This window comes from Acinonyx jubatus, chromosome A3 (genome assembly GCF_027475565.1).
Source record: "Acinonyx jubatus isolate Ajub_Pintada_27869175 chromosome A3, VMU_Ajub_asm_v1.0, whole genome shotgun sequence".
In the NCBI taxonomy this organism is placed as follows: Eukaryota; Metazoa; Chordata; class Mammalia; order Carnivora; family Felidae; genus Acinonyx; species Acinonyx jubatus.
Genome location: NC_069388.1, coordinates 95,174,039 through 95,191,310, shown reverse-complemented (window position 1 = coordinate 95,191,310; position 17,272 = coordinate 95,174,039). Strand labels below are relative to the sequence as shown.

The 17,272-nt window shown below is 35.4% G+C and overlaps 1 long non-coding RNA gene across 1 annotated transcript; it reads right to left on the bottom strand.

Annotated features, from left to right (window-relative positions):
- Positions 1–2,012: 2,012 nt before the first annotated feature.
- On the bottom strand, positions 2,013–13,219 carry LOC113603296 (uncharacterized). The gene is made up of 3 exons (XR_003424878.2): positions 13,134–13,219; positions 11,315–11,396; positions 2,013–3,297 (listed from the first exon to the last, which is right to left on the bottom strand). It is a non-coding gene; the product is annotated as an uncharacterized LOC113603296 (long non-coding RNA).
- Positions 13,220–17,272: the final 4,053 nt, after the last annotated feature.

Below are 17,272 nucleotides of genomic sequence, written 5' to 3'. Positions count from 1 at the left end.
GATACATCAGCTATCCAAAAATTATTCCACAGCTCCAAATATTGCATTATGCATTCAGTTTGGTCACTTGGTGGGCAATATATCAAATTCCAATTTATAGTTGAATGTTTTATAAGAAAACACAAAAACAGTGGCAAGCTGGACAAATGTTTTTTTTCAAAACATGTAGCCTGACTTAGTTATATTTAATAAAATTCTACCATGCTTATATGACAAATATTTCCCAACAGGAAACACTTAGGGAAGTAATTTATAGATCAACTATCCCTGATCCAACTTGTTGAAAGCCACTTTTAGCTTACAGGGCCCAGAGTCATGTCTAGCCAAACTTTGAAAATACTCATCAGACTTGTAACCTGTCTCAATTCCCCCTTCTGCCCAGGCTGTCAAGACTGCACAGTTGAATTTATGTCCAATTACAGTAATTCTATTAGCCGAAGTATTTGGCATATTTATATCCCATTCCCTCCATATAATATTTGAACATAACATTGAGATGTAAGTGGGTTTATTTTAAATGTCTTTTATTGTAACCAAACTCAAAAACTTTTAAAGGAGATATAAATTAAGGCTTCAGTAAACAAAAATTAAATGAATAAATATGGATTTGGTGAGAGACCTCGGGAAGAGAGCAGAAATTGTTCTGTCTATATTACAAAGTACAGATCTTCCTCTCCTTACAATGGGATTACTTTCCAATAAGTCCATTGTAGGTTGAAATGTCATTAAGTCACATATGCATTTAATGCACCTAACCTAACAAACGCCATGGCTTAGCCTAGCCAACTGTAAATGTGCTCAGAATGCTGATGTTAGCCTACAGTTGGGAAAACTCATGTAACACAAAGCCTACTGTATAATAAAGCTTTAAATATGTGATCATTTATTGAACATTCTACTGAAAGTGGAAAAAAAAAGAGTGGCTGTATGGGTTGTATGAGTACAGGTTGTATCGGTTGCTTACCTTCGTGACCACATGTCTGACTAGGAGCTGAGGCTTGCTGTCACTGCCCAGCCTCATGACAGAGTATCATACCACATATTACCGTGCGTCGAAAAGTTCAAAATTCAAAGTATAGTTTTTACTGAGTGTGTGTCACTTTCACGCCATTGTAAAGTCAGAAGATCATATCTCGAACTGTGTAAGTCTGGGGACCTTCTGTAGTAAGCAAAGGCCCTACCCAGAGAAGATGTTCAAAGAATAGATGTAAAAGGAAGATGAAGGGATGAAGGAAGGAAAATTAAAACAGATGCAATTTTAAAATACAAGTATAGCCATCATACCATTGAACTTTTATTGAGGTTTTAGCTAATGAATGTCTCCTATATTTTATCTCATTTAATCCTTACCACTAACATACAAATAGTCATTGACTTTATGTTCTTTACACTAATGCCGATGAAACTGTGAAGTATCTTTCCCACAATCATACATCTAGCAAGGGGCACAGTCAGGAGTGACCATAGTGATGTTTGACCACAAAGCCCTTTTACAACAAAACAAGAAGGTAATTGCACATCAGGTTGAATGGGGGTAGTTTCCTGGAGAAGATGAACCAAACTGCGATGAGGAAGCATTTTAGGCAGGAGAGCAAAGTAACTGATAGATGCAAGGGTGTGGTTCTGGGGATATGGGGAAGCACGTGACAGTAAAAAGAGCTAACATGCATACCGTTTATACATAGTCGCAAGTGTAAGTCATTTCGTTCAGAGATTTTATATTAGTGCATGAACTGAATTATGCTTTATTTCATATATTCTTTTTAGTGACTCACTTTTTGCTGAAATAAACTTACTCATAAAGAAAACACTATAGCACATCCACAAACAGAAAACATGTTTTGCATAGTAGTAAACCATAATGTAAACTGGAAGGAAAATAAGTTCTTGAATTCTAGTTAAGATGTTGATGCCTGTCTGCATGCCTAACATTCTGAGTCTGGAGTCTGCCTTTCATTTATTTTAAAGGAAAATTATAATGATATAAATAATTGTTCATTGAATTTGTGCATTTATTATGTGTGAGGCACTCTGTTTTTTAAATACTTTATGTGTGTACGATGCCACATTTGATCCTGACAACAACTGCTTGAGGGAGGATATTTTATTATCTCTTCTCTAAGGATAAGGAAACTATAGAGACTTATTTAGCAAGTGGTACAGTGATATTACTAGAGACAAATGAGACACAAACCAAATTTTCCTATTTCATAAATTAGAAGAGTTGAAAGAAGTTGAGGAAAGAGCTGACTTTTCAGCCATGAGATTCAGTGTTGTGATTAGATAATCGCTAATGTCTGATGTTCCAATACTCACTTAACCTCTCCTCTTACCACCCACTCAGTGCTTGGGAGCATTAAGGGAGGGAATACAGCGTGATATAGCACTAAGTTCTAACATCATTATCTTTTTGTGAACTAGACTGTGACATCATATTTGGTGTACAAACACATTCCTATGAGTAGGTAGAGAAAGGGAAGGGCAAGTAGTCTTGAATTACTTTATACCTCCACTGAGCTAAGATGTCACACTTTACAGGAAGTAGAAGGAAAATAAAGCATAAAGACATCCATAAAGGATCATAGACAAGTATTTTAATAAAAGTCATGTGTTTTTTTTAATACCAAAAATGAGTATTGGGGAGACAAGTTGACAAATTGAACAAGGGAGTTAGATCTCAGGCATTTGAAGGGACTTAATCAGTAGTACAGTAACATGACTCCACCTACCTTTTTTTTTTTAACTGAAGAATTGGTTTCTACAAAGTGTATGTTTCATGTGCTGATTTAGGCAAAGTATTTGTGTTTCTTTTTTTAATTTTTTTTAATGTTTTTATTTTTGAAGGAGAGAGAGAGAGAGAGCATGAGTGGGAAGGAGCAGAGAGAGAGGGAGACACAGAATCCGAATCAGGCTTCAGGCTCTGAGCTGTCAGCACAGAGCCCAATGCAGGGCTCAAACTCATGAACCGTGAGATCATGACATGAGCTGAAGCCGGACGCTCAACTGGCTGGGCCACCCAGGCGCCCCGAATTATTTGTGTTTCTTTATAGTTACCACTAGAACACATTCATGTAATATTTATGCATCCCATTGGTCCTGAATTGCAAAGATGTGAGATCTAGATGAATATGATCATGACTGCATAGCACCGTCTAGTTAGATTTACTAATGAGAAAAATGAAGGTGTTTCTTCTAATAAAGTGAATTCTCAGTCCATCTCAATTCAGTCTCCTAAGTGATGTTTCATTCTCCTAGGAAGAGTACTTGGTGTGGTCCATGTGAGAGGAGCAATCCTTTCTAGGAAGGAAAAGAAAGAAAAATGCAAAATTTCCATTCTCCAAAACTGAGTTGGCCTTAGACAATTGATATTTCTTCACTTGTAATGCCAGATTAGTAGCAGAGGAAAACATGGTGCCACAGAAAGACGTTTATATTATTTAGTGTGCTCCAAAATGTCTTTTGTCCACAAATCCCCCATAACACCATCAAGTTATGCCATTGGACATTTATTAAATATAAACGTCCTATGTCTGAGATAGAATGTGCTAAACATGTGGCAAGCAACATTCATGCCACCGTAGTGAAGATTGACTTCTCTCTGGGGATGACACAGTCATGGGATAGTGGGGAAAGAGAGGCATTGTTGGCATAAGGTGCTGGTAATGAGAAAGAAATTGCCATATTCAAAAACTCAGAAAGTCCTGCAACTTTGTTGAGAAGAAGTGATTGCTAAGAGGGAATAGAGCTATGTTAAAAATGGTACCCATCCACTCTATGCCTTTGTTAAGTGTAGGTTCTGTATAATGTATGTATCAGCAACTCATTAACCACTTAATTCAGGCTGTGTGTGTTGTAGTAAGTAAAGGTAAAGTCCAGACCCCAAAATCCCTTTCTGGCAATAACCTCTGCTTAAATTATTTAGACAAATGTACCTACTACACTTTAGATACCATTTATGTTATCCAGCAAGGAAAATTATTAAAATGGACATCTTTTGCTTATATATATGAGCAGAACTCATGTACAATAATGGCCTGTTTCCATCCAGGATAACTATTCCTTTGTGCACCAGAGTATTGAACAAGTTTTGGCTTTACTGGGTCAGATTTTCCTACTTTGTGCTCATATCTCAAACTGCTTATTTCTATCATAGCCCTATTAAGTACTATCATACATTTAAAAAAAAAGACAATAATCACAGGACAAGGCAGATCAATAGTCCACTTATGAATTGTTACAAAACTTCAGGGGCAGTAGAGATTTGAGCAAATATGGTACCAAGGAACTTCATGGAAGAGCCAGATGAACTAAACATTGAAGGATGGATAGAGAATGGAGCAGGGTATACAGACCACATTGCATGACTAATATGATTAAATGCATGTGGTGGGAGAAGAAAAAAGTATCTAAAACTCCCCTTTCCTAGGGTCGTTTCTTGATGAATGTCCCCAAAGCATTTTCTTAAAGTCTCTCTTTTTTTTAAACCTGACATATTAGAGAACAGATCAAAGCAGAGGAAAAGACAAAACAATATGCATGATGAGTCATCTGGGCACCTGTGTGGCTAAGGCAACCGCTTTAGACACAGAAGGAGGGAAGGGAATGTAACTTAACAGCAAATAATTGAATCATATCTACCTCTCATAAAAATGTATTAGCTTGAGCTGTTGTATCCAATAAATGCCTACCATCTTATGAATGTCTTCACAATTGTATTGTGAATTCAACTTTAACAAAGCACAATTAATTTTATGCTAGCAACCAACAATTCGGTTTCCTTAATATATTCATATTGGTAATGAATTCTTATAGAGCACCTTTCATTTTCTTTACTAGATAGATATCTTTATACAAGGCATGAATATTCCATGCAGATCCATTTTTCCAATACCTGTTGAAATTAAAAGAAGGAGTATACTCTCAAAAACAGTTTTACCAGCCTGGTCATTCACATATCTAACCATGGTGATTAAACCCATATTTAGTACTTTCCCCAAAGATTTGTAAATGCTGGTATAAGTTCCATAAACTGAAATACATTGCTGTAAGGTTAAGAGAATATCATTGTTAACGATGCCCCTTAGTGCACTTATAATTTCCTTCTATGAGTTATTGGCTGAGGGACATTCCCAAGCCATATGGATATATATTCTCTAGTCATTATGGAAATTCCAATGTGAGCTCTGGTATTCTCAATTTTTACTATCGTCTGTGTGGAAAGCACAGGTGTCCTCAGTTTGCCTCTTTTAAAAAAAATCACCTTCAGAGAGGACCAATGTGGCATGCAAAATGAACTTCCTTCAAAGCCAACATTTCTTGGAAATGGTTCTGTACTATATTCAGGTTTATTTTCCATTTAGCCTGGACCATTAGGTCTTTTAAGTTGCCATCATTCAAGACGTTTTTACTTTGGTGTCGCATGACTTCTCCTGGAAAATTTTTGGTCCCACTTTAACACCTTAACATGCAAATCCCCATCATCAGGATCTCCAAGCAATAAGTAGAATCAGCTTATGAATCTAGAAAAGAGAAAGACTCCACAGGGTTTTATCACAGATCAAGGCGCTTGCACTCTAAGGAATAGGTTGGATGGAGTATTGTAAACACATTCCTATTTAAGAATCCCATCAAATGAATCCTGCTATGTGCTGATGCTTAAACCCTGAATCCTCCATTAACCTGCCAAGGGAATACCCATCCCACAGTACAGCCTTTCTTGTCTGAGCATCTCCTCGGTTTAATTCAGTACCATCCGTTCAGGCACTGCATCATAGCTTTATTGATAACCTATTATATGTTGCAAAATTGAGAGTCATTTTCTTTAGAGAATGATTCTTTTCATTTTGACATGCCTGATACTAAAATCTAGTCCTAAGAAAGTTTAGGAATATGAGCATTTTGCAGGATATATACCAACTAGTAAATGAAATAAAATATATATATATATATATATATATATATATATATATGAAAAATGTATATATATTTACAATTTCTGTGTGTATACTTCATATAATAACTGGAAAAATTAGGTGAATATTCAAGTCTATAGAGCTAGAATGTGGGGAAGATGGGGCTTGAAACCAGGAAAGTTATTTACAACTATACAGAGAGACCCTCAATAGCTATATTATGAACTTTTGCAGAATCTCATATAACTCTAAAATTTTGAAAACATCTTTGACATTTCTATACAATTTACTGCCATCTTCAATCAGTTAACCAATTTCTATTTATAGTATTATAGTCATCATTCACTAAAGGTCTAGGTACTGGGTATTATAATATGGGCTTTATTGTCATATTTGATAATTAACAAAAGGCCTCTGATGGGTCATATTATATATATTTTATGTATAGGATCTGAGGCTTTGCAAAGTTGAGATTTCTTCTTGAGGCTATATTGTCAGTATGTCAGGCCATTTCATCAGATCCTCAGTAAACTGAGAATCAGAGACATCAGCCAAAGCTTGTCGATTTCTGAACCCTGAGTTTATCTTATTTGCCACACTGCCTTGAAATCTAATCCTTTCACTATCCTATTCTTTTCATCCTTCTCTGGTTCTTTCAAGCCTTTGTCTCTTCTCATTTTCTGTGTAATTATTACTGTCTTTTGCAAGAACTCTGTGTATCCAGTGACTTCCTATCCCAGATCTATCTGTTCACTATTGTGGATACAAAATCCTTGGAAGCATAGGTCAGCATTATTGCCCACTTCCCTGATCAAAATCTTTTAAATGATGGGTTCATTGATGTTTGATGAATAAAATCTGAAATGTTTATCTTGACATCAAACACAAATCACAAAGTTAATTCCAAATACTGTCTTCTACAAACTCTATTTCACCTTCAAATTCTACTAATGAAAAGTCAAATCCAGTGTATAACCTGTACATCTCCTGTACATTCTAATATCATATTTTCTTTTTCTGACTTTCTTCCAAATCTGCTTAATAACAAACCAATCATGCTTAAAACCACAGTTTTAATGTGTCCTTTCTCATCTCATTGAAAATGGCAATTCTTTACCCTCTCAATGCCCATAACCCTTGTTCTATTCCTGTTATGAAATTCGTTACCATTTACTTTGCAGCATTGTGTACATGTATTATCTCGTAATTAGCCTAATGGAGTTTTGAATGACTAAGACCTTTGACGCTCTTTTCTGTACTTCCATCTCTGAATCTGCCCCGTCCTACAGTTGACTTGCCTGTCCTCCCATCTCCAAATCTAGTACACTTGACTTTGCTTGCCTCATCCAGTTCCACCAGTTCTGTGTATTGATTGCTAAGACTTAGGACCTCTAATATACTCTAGAGTGGCCAATCATCCTGGCTTGCCTGAGACTGTCTCAGTTTTCCTGGGATTGTCCTGCTTTTAGCACTGTGTAACGTATGTCTGGAAAAATCTTCTCAGTCCCAGGTAAACAAGGATGGTTTATCATCTCCTTACCCTCTGATAATTATGCCCCTTTTCTATTTGGCTTTTAATCAGCAGAGAGCTTGCCAAGCTCCATCTGATTAATTGCCTGTATCTTTTCTAGAATAATCATAGTGTTCTATTCTCCAACCTCTGCCAATATGAGCTCCTGGGATTTCCCTAGAACCTGGCCAGTTTTTCTCTTCTACAATAATATCCTTGCCTCATGTCTTTTTCTCTATTCTCAGCACTTACACTTTTACTTTGTTGTGTGTGTTGTTGGATTGGTTTTTTTTTCACCCCAATGTTGTAATACTCTAATTAGGATGTTGTTTCTGGTATTGTGTGGATCATAAGATCTGTTAATTATAGACATAGTAGTCTGTAGTCTAATTCTTATTTCCAGAGTTTAGAGTACCAACTCTAATTTGTCTCATTTCTTCCAATTTTCTTTTGCTTGAGCAAGGCTAACATATTTGGGACTTGACTCAAAGAACAAACTTTTGATAGGTTGGTCACTATGAATTTTAGATTTGTCACTGTAAATGTTAAATCTGTTCAACTGTTAAATGCTCATTTTGAAAATGTTATTAGTAATAATTTCCTATTGCCTTCTTTGAAAGAATTAAACAAGGTGGGGAAAAACATTTATTCTAATGCCCAATATGTTATAAATGTTCAATGAATCATAATTTATTGTTAGAAAAAACATGAAGCATTAGGCGTGTTTTAACAAAAAGAGGAGATGCCTGGTTTTTCAGTGGCACCACCTTCACTGCACACACCTTCAGGGGCCTTCGAACACTGGGCTGCAGACCACAAAGGAGTCACACTGAAGATAATAAAAGTAAAGGGAGAATATTCCAGGGATCCCACCTTATTGGTTAGGATAAACTAATCCCACTTATATTCTGGTGGTAATTTTTTTTTCACCTCAATCCTTGTTGCTAATTTCACAGAATATACTCTGGTGAGGTTCATCCTGAAATGTAGTATAAAGTAACAAAAACAAAATATCTGAATCTGCATCTAAAAACATCTCACACAGGGCCAGGTCTAGGGTAAGGCAATTCAGATATTTATGTTAGGCATACAATTTAAGGAGGTTCCAAAGGACTCAGTCATCAAGATAATAATACTTATTAGAACATTTTTAAAATCAAAATTATTGCAAAAATGAACAATAAGTGAGATATTACAATGGAGATATGATCAGTATTATTGATTTTTTTTTTCTTTTGTCCAAAGCTCCAATATGTTTTCTCACACCACTGATCTGCCAATACAAACACAAAAAATATAAAAGAATCTAGATTCATGAGAATACATTCAGAAGTTATTCTATTAGGTACAAGGATAAAAATTATTTGGAAAGTATTTCCATGGTGTATTCAGTTCAGAATTCTATAGATTTGGTTTTTAGGGGCAAAATTAATAGGAATATTTTGGGGCCTTGTGGTGATTGTCTCAGAATTAGATAAAACAAGCTGTCTGCACTAAGGGGAACAAGGAAGGATTCAAATGTTTGTCATGGATCTATTATGAGTACATAGTTGCGCACATATGATCTTACTTAATCCTCACAACAACTGATCACTGTTTTTAGACCTTAGGAAACTGATGTTCATGAAGGCAAATAGCTTTCCCAAATGGTTAATTGTCTGGACTTACTAAGATTTGTCTAACTTCTAACCAAGTGACATCTTCTCTCTTACCTTTTATTTAGATTGTTCATGCCTTCAAGTAAAGTGAAATTGAAAATGTCTAACTAGGCCAGCAGTCCTCTCCTGCCTTTCTCTCTCTTTCTTCCTTCCTTCCTTTCTTTATTTTTCTCTTTTTCTCTTTTTCTCTTTCTCTCTCATTCTAACTGGCTTGCAGTACTTGTCAAATGCCACTGTCTCTTCCAGTATGTCTTCTCCACCACCTTCTATCTTCTAACTTGATTCCTTCAGATGCTCCATTAAGCATATATTTTAAAATTCTGGAACATGAAATCAGAAATGAACAGTGCTAATTACCTGCTACTAACTAGCCTGTCTTCCTTTTCAAAAGAGGAATGAATTAGATCATGATTCCTAAAAAAAAAAAAAAAAAAAATCCATTCCAGAATTGTTGATATGTCTTAAGATAAAAAGAGCGGGCTTACTAGTGGGCCACTGAAATACTTTCAAATCAAGTTTGCCTTCCTTAATTAATTTTAAACGGTTGAGCAATTTAGAATGTGAATTTCATCAGAGGAGGAGAGTATGGGGCCCAGTAGTGCAAGGAAGGCAAGTCTGCAGTGGGTATTGGGTTGATGGGGCTGGATTTATCAAGTTTGATCAGTCATAGAGGAAGTTTGTGGGTTTTTTTATGATTGAAATATTGATTTTATTGTGAAATTTTATTCCTTAATCATAGGGGAAAGTCGGGAAAGGAAGCAGCAAACAACTACACAAAATAGGCATGTTTCTCACTGACATAGGGTCTGCTCTGACAGCAAACCTCTTCATGGACATAGTGGTAAAATAAAAAGTCTTGGCCTCCATTCCCCAGGGAGACATCCCGTGCTTTTGTGGACAGATCCACTTCCTGAAAGAATCCAGATTCCCCTTTTAGGGAGCCCTACCAAGAGGTAACAGATGTCCACCACTGGGGATTCTGTGACGTGTGGTGCCTTTGCATAGTTACCTTTGAGATCACAAGATGATTCAGGAATGAAAAAGGTACCCAGACCACACCTCCCTGATCTATATTTAAATAGTTTCTTATAAATTGTTTTGTATTTCTTGCTAAATATCCCTCCACATTTCTTACATAACTCTTGACAGGCAAGATATTTGTTTGATACTAATTCATTGACCTTCTCCCTTTGTATCTGATGCAGTGGTGTAGAAGGCACTCCATAAATTTGGTTGAGGGAATAAATGATTTAATGAATCAATCATTCATTCAGTGTTTATATGATTGTTCCATGGTCATTTATTTGGATATGGAAAAATTAAATTTCATCTTATCTTAGAACTCTATATGGGTACTTGCACTCTTTTAATATATCCTAGCCAGTAGGGCTCAATGTCTGTGTTTCCAAATGAATATTTACTTCGTCACTGGGATGAATCTCACCATGGCCAGGAATTGTCAGCAGGTTTGCCAAGTGACCTCAACTAGCTATAAGGATCTGCTCTTGGAACTCTGCCACAATGCAGTGATGACATAACTACTTTCAGAGAAATGACCTATCATGTGAAGTGAACAAAAGATTTCAGGATGTCACGATGTCATTTTGCAAATTATATTCCATAGTGCTCCAGATATATTCCCTCTAAATGTCTGAGAGGGTTGAAGTTGTTTTTGGTGAATGACAGATTGTTGCTTTTGGACAATTTACTCAACAGTGATAACATTGAAATGGAGACAGTAGACAAGATGGAAAATAAATGATCCTTGAGTAAATGGCAATGATGGGAACCTTGGCTGTCTTTTGTAGGAGAGATTCTATAAAAGCCATCTCAAAGAGCTTGAATATTATGGAAAAATCACTGGGAAGCCTTCTCCAAAAGAAGTGACCAAGAACAATATACTTCTCATACATTTTCACGTTTCTCTCCTACCTCATAACGTTCTTTTAATTTAAAATACGTAGTAAAAACTTAAAAAGGAGATAATCCATTTAATTTGAATTTATTTATAAGCTGTAAAGTTTTTGATGTTTCTTTTCTACATGCTCCTGCACACAAACAAATGAACTATTTTGAGATTGGAGCTGGGCAAGGAACCATTAGAAACTCCCTTTCAGACATTTTACTAGTGGCACAATTAACTTCCACCACAATAAAGAAGCCACGACTATAATTTCTGCCCTGGATGAGATTCTTAAAACTTGGCTAATGATTTAATTACCTGTGACACTTACTCAAGTTCTCCTCTATTTATTTCTTGCAAAGTTGTTCACACTTCCCTGGAAGTATCTCACTATGGATTCTTCAAAACAAAATCTGTCAGTCAGTTAAGGAGAAAGAAACACAGATTATGTGTTCACATAGTTAAGTCTTGTAAGGATGAGACAGTGCAGGTGGAACAGTGAATACCCCTTTAGATATTCTAGCTATTATTAACTTTTTAAAAATGTTTCTGTGACTTCTGTTCATAAGTCTCTAAAGGAGGACATTTTGGATAAAAGTTTAATAATGAACTGCAAATGTTATTTTACTTTCTAGATCTTATTCAAAAAACTGTGTGTGTGTGCATTTGTGTGTCTTCACTTGTCCTAAATACTCACTTGTTTCTTGTTATCAATAAGACTTACTACTTGATTTGTCTAGAATCTGTATATTAAAATCAAAAATATTTTTCATCTTGTTAATCTTTTTGTGTTTCAGCACTGGGTCATTTTCTACATTTGTAGTATATTTATGAACCAGTTTTGTAATTATAAATTATCTATAGATATTTCCAATATGAAGTAGATATATATGTACATATATATATACATATATACATATGTACATGTATATATATATATATATATATATATATATATATATATACATATATATAATATAAAATTTAACCAACTCCTAAATTCTATGGTGTGGTTTTGAGATCAGTATATTAACATCAAACATATGGAATCGAGAAATCCTTTGTGATGGTATATACACCATGCCTATCCCTGGACTGAGGGTCTCCACATTTAAAAATAATTTCATTTTTTGGGGCGCCTGGGTGGCTCAGTCAGTTGAGCGTCCGACTTCGGCTCAGGTCACGATCTCACGGTTCGTGAGTTCGAGCCCCGCATCAGGCTGTGGGCTGATGGCTCAGAGCCTGGAGCCTGCTTCCGATTCTGTGTCTCCCTCTCTCTCTGCCCCTCCCCCATTCATGCTCTGTCTCTCTCTGTCTCAAAAATAAATAAAAAAACATTAAAAAAATAAAAAAAAATAATTTCATTTTTTAACTTTAACACAAATATCCTAAGTTGCATGCAAAATATTAGTCATTACATAAACCTATCAGTTATAAAAAAATGTTAACTTAAATCAATGGCTAATTAATAAATATATTTTGCATTCACAATATGTAAGAATATGTTTTAGGTATTTAATTAATAAAATTATACTGGATTTTGCTTCCTTTAAGTTCTATAATGTCTAGTTATAATATGAAGAAAAGTTGTTCTAACTTCAAAGCCTTGAATAACTATATTATGTCTTCTGAATTCCTCTGAAGAGCAAAGTTAGGAGCGGTGATTATTCTCCAAAACATAATTAATAATTGATTTTATATCGACAACCCTCCCCATAATTTCTCTTCACTGTTTTTCCACAAACTAAATTCAGGCATGTGTTCTGCCTTATTTCCCCCTCTCCTTTTCTGTCTACCACATTTTGCATGTGTTATTTTTCATCTGTTTCTTATGTAAGTCAGTTTAGGCAAGAAAGAAATGAGGTAGAGAGACTGAGAAAAGGGAATGATATTGTGAGTCACTAATTTTTCAAACCTCCCCCCAACACACACATACTCCATCCATGACACAACATATAGAGGTAATCACCAAGAACATTGTGATCCTTCATGACAGTAACTCAATACATGGTAGTAAACAGTACTGCTGCTGACTAAACTCAGTATTATTTAGAAATAATCATACAACAATTAGATACCTAATAATTACTCTGTCTGCTCTCTAAGTTATAACACAATTAATCAGATAAACAGAAAATACATTTATATACCTTCTCTATTTCTCTATCAATGGAGCCTTATACTATTTAGGGCACAATTTACCATATTCTGCGACCTGTGCCATGCATTCTAGAACTCTCCCTAAAAGTCCAGAACTCTTAGTGCTGTCAATCCATTGTTAAGACAGAATATATGCCTGTGATCTAGGCCAAGTCTACCATTAGTACCTAAGGACACTCCTTCCTTCAGTACTACTCACTTTTGCGTTCCATTCGCATAGCTCAGAGTACCTTATTCCAGAGAATTCTTCAAATCTATCTCCCTGAGTCAAGACACGAGGCCACAGACCCAACCTCATCATTTTGCCTCATAGTAGGATCAACCTGATTCTATTGAGCAATTCCACATGAATCTCGTTTTCACCTAGATACATGTAGCTCTGCCTTCCTATTTAATGTGTGGCTCATGTTTCAACAGCTTCAGCATATCACCTAGGAGCATGTTAGAAGTCCAAACTCTCGGAACCCAGCACCTCTATGTACTGAATCAAAATCTGCATTTTAACAAGATTCCTCAGGATCCATATATACATTAAAATGAGGAGCACTGGTTTGGGGGTTAGGGGTAGATAATGATTTCAGATATAAACCTCCCAGGCCGAATTGGCTATTCAAATGCCTGCAAAAGACATGGAGGCAATGCAAATGTGACAAGAAAGTCAGACATAAAACCAGCCAGGAGTAGTGGTAAACGAGAAATGTATTTTATAAATGTTCCATTTAAAATGGTGCAGAGGCCACATGTTTCTCGTTAATTATTGTCATTCAGGAAAGTAGATTCTAGATGTGTTAGACCTTCTGAATTTTAGGAGAGGAAATTTTTTTGCAGTTAAATTTTTAATTATTCACATATTAGTAACTAATCATATTTTTAAACATTGTGTGAGCCTAGCAAATACATCTGCATGCTGCATCACTAGTTTGCAACCACTGTTTTGAGGGCTATCTTCACATTAAAGGAGAGTATTTAAAGAAAACCAGACCTGAGGTATTTTTAATATTTTGGATAATTTTAGTAAAGTTTTTAAGAAGTCAATATCTTAATTATAACTGTGAAAAAGCTGCAAAGCTAACCTAAGGGGTGTCTCTGTGACCGCATTTAGTATAGAGAACTAGCAACAGCTTCCTTGAGAAAGTGAAATAATAGCTAAATTCTGATGGCTGAGAAAAAGCAAAAATTAAACAAAGGAGAGTAGAAGTAGGCAAGGAGATGTGGAAAAGTTTCCAGGAGAGAAAACAGTGAGCAAAGGCCTAAGAATGGGAAAAGTTAAGTGCATTTGAGGAATTGAAGAAAGGCCTGGTGACTTAAACTGGCTTGTGATTATGGCACAAAAGGGTTAAATCATGAAATTCACTTTGTACTCTTAGCATTGGCTTCTTTCGTAAAATAAATGTGGAAAATTTTGTGACATAGAATATGATTGAGGATTTACCTGTACAAACATAACTTTACATTATCTTATTGGCCAACAAACTCTTCCTCCTATGGAAGGGAGCAATGAATGGATTCTAAAGAAGCATCTGAAATATTATAGTCCTATCTAACATTCTGATTCTAAATAAGGCCTCATTTTGAAGGTTAAAGGCTTTATATTCTCTGATCTCCTCAGTCAGCCTCCCATGTGCCTTGAAAACACTTTAGTGTGTCAGCAATGTGGTGCGAGTTAAAGGGACTAGTAAGTTTCTCCCAAAAGATATTTCTCTGTTGCCCTATCTAGTGCCAGAATCTTAACTACTGAATATCCAGTTCCTTCACACGTAAAATATGCAAACCTTTATAATGTTATGATATATATATACACACACACACACACAATGCAAGGTAAGGTGTTTATAGTCCCGAGGAGATGCTGTTATCAATAAACATCAATTCCCCTTTTCTTGGACATGAGGCCATATTTAAATAAAAGAAAAAGGAGCCAACAGAAATTACTTAAGGTAAACAGTGTAAAACAAGATGAAAGCGGGATTTTGAAAAATACAAATTCATAGTATACCCTAAGACAAGACATGAGACCTGGTGAAAGAAAATGATAAAAATTATATAATGGATATCTCCTTCTGTCAGTATTCTCAATGTGTATCATTACTATATGTATAGCTACAATGGAACAGGGTAGTAAAACTTGAAGACATGTGTGAATGTCATACAAATTGCCCCATCTTATTAGATTTTTCATTGATTATAATATTATCTTGTTTTTCAAGGAAATAAAACCAATCCCTTTTTGTGTTTTTTTATAACACATATATATGTACACACGTAAATACATGCATGTAATTGAAATCATCCTTACAGTTACTTTCCATCCTTTTTGTTGTTTCTTTTACTTCTAGGTAGAATTCTACCTTATAATTGTTTAAAGAATAGTCATCCTGCAGCATATTCCCTTTGGGGATGAATTCTAATGTCCTAGAGTGTGCTGAAAGGTACAGATTGATTATAACCTCTATTTACCTCGTGGATCAGTAAGTGATAAATCGCTCTCCTTTGGGCTCCACAAAGCTGCAAGCTGGCTGCAGCATATTCACCCTGGAGGGCACTGCTGAACCTAAAATTATTTAGAAATGTTGGGAAGTTAGGTGCCTCATTTCAAGGAAGAAAGGAACCTTTTAAAAAGTTTTTAATATGTATGCATCATATTTGCATCAGTAATTTTCTCTTTCGACTTCATACTCTTTTTTTTGAAAAGTCTGTCCTGGGAGGCTGAGAGAGCTATTGTGTTGATTTCAACATACAACTTTTCTATTTAAAAAAGTAGAAAATGGCACCTCTCTGTTTCACGTCCATTCTTAAAAGTCCATGAAAAAATGAATGAATGAACAATAGCAAGTAAGGAACTAATGAATTGACTTTGTGGTTACATAAAGAATATTGTCATGCATTGGCTTAAATTCTGTTGGCATTTACTCCTTTACTTATTTTTTTTTGGATGCATAAATGGCCAAGTTTGTTAGAAATGTGGAAGAATTTATATATAATGTCCTTAGAGTGTGTATTTAATAAAGTTTATCTTAGCAGATACTCCAAACACACCTGTTTTTTGTTTATTAAATTATATTCCAGTTAGATTATTGCTTGTCTCAGAGCTTCCAAATATGATAAACAATTACACCATAGTAATCCCAAGAGCTAAATGTGAAATTAATTCAACAAAGGAAGCGAAAAATTCCGTGACATCATGCTTGATGCCCCTGACAACTGAGGTGTACTTCACTACATGTCAGGACAACTGGCCAACCAGCAAGTGTGTAAGTTTTTCTTTTTTTTCCTGAATCCAAGTCCATATTTCCATAAAGCTTCCATATGAACTGATAATAACTGTCTCATATTTACTCTTTCATGTATCTATTTTTTTTCATTTGTTCATTCTTTTTAAAAGCTTGCTATTTGAAAGACTTTATATGTTTGGTACTATGGCATAGTAAAAGTTAAAACAAATATGTATCTAGACCTCAGACTACTTATAGTATTGTTGAGACATATTACATTCTCAAAATACTATAAGGAAGAGTATATTGTACTAGGGAGCATAGCTATACAATGAGGAGAAAACAGGCTTTGGGGAAGGTTACTTGGGTTCCTATTTTAGCCCCACTGTGCTGTGAAAATTTGTCAAAGTCTCTGTACTCCAGTTGCCTTCCTTATAAAATAGCAATAGAAAGAATACTTCCCTTATGTGTTGTTTTTGGGATTGAGACAACAAATGAAAGGTCCTTAAAATAATGCCTGAGTTATAATGGCTAAATATATATTAAGGCTTCAAATAAATTTATTTCCATTTCGGACCAAAGAAGTTCACATTATATTCATGCATGATAATAAATTTTGTTTATTTTTTTAATTCCAGTATTCTTTTTTTAATTTTTAATGTTTATTCATTTTTTAAGAGAGAGAGAGAGAGAGACAAAAAGACAGACAGTAAGTGGCAGAGGGGCAGAGAGAGAGGGAGACACAGAATTTGAAGCAGGCTCCAGGCTCTGAGCTCTCAGCACAGAGCCTGATGCAGGGCTCGAACTCACAGACCACTAGATCATGACCTGAGCTGAAGTTGGACACTCAACTGACTGAGCCACCCAGGCGCCCCTTTAATTCCAGTGTTCTTAACATACAGTGTTATATTAGTTTC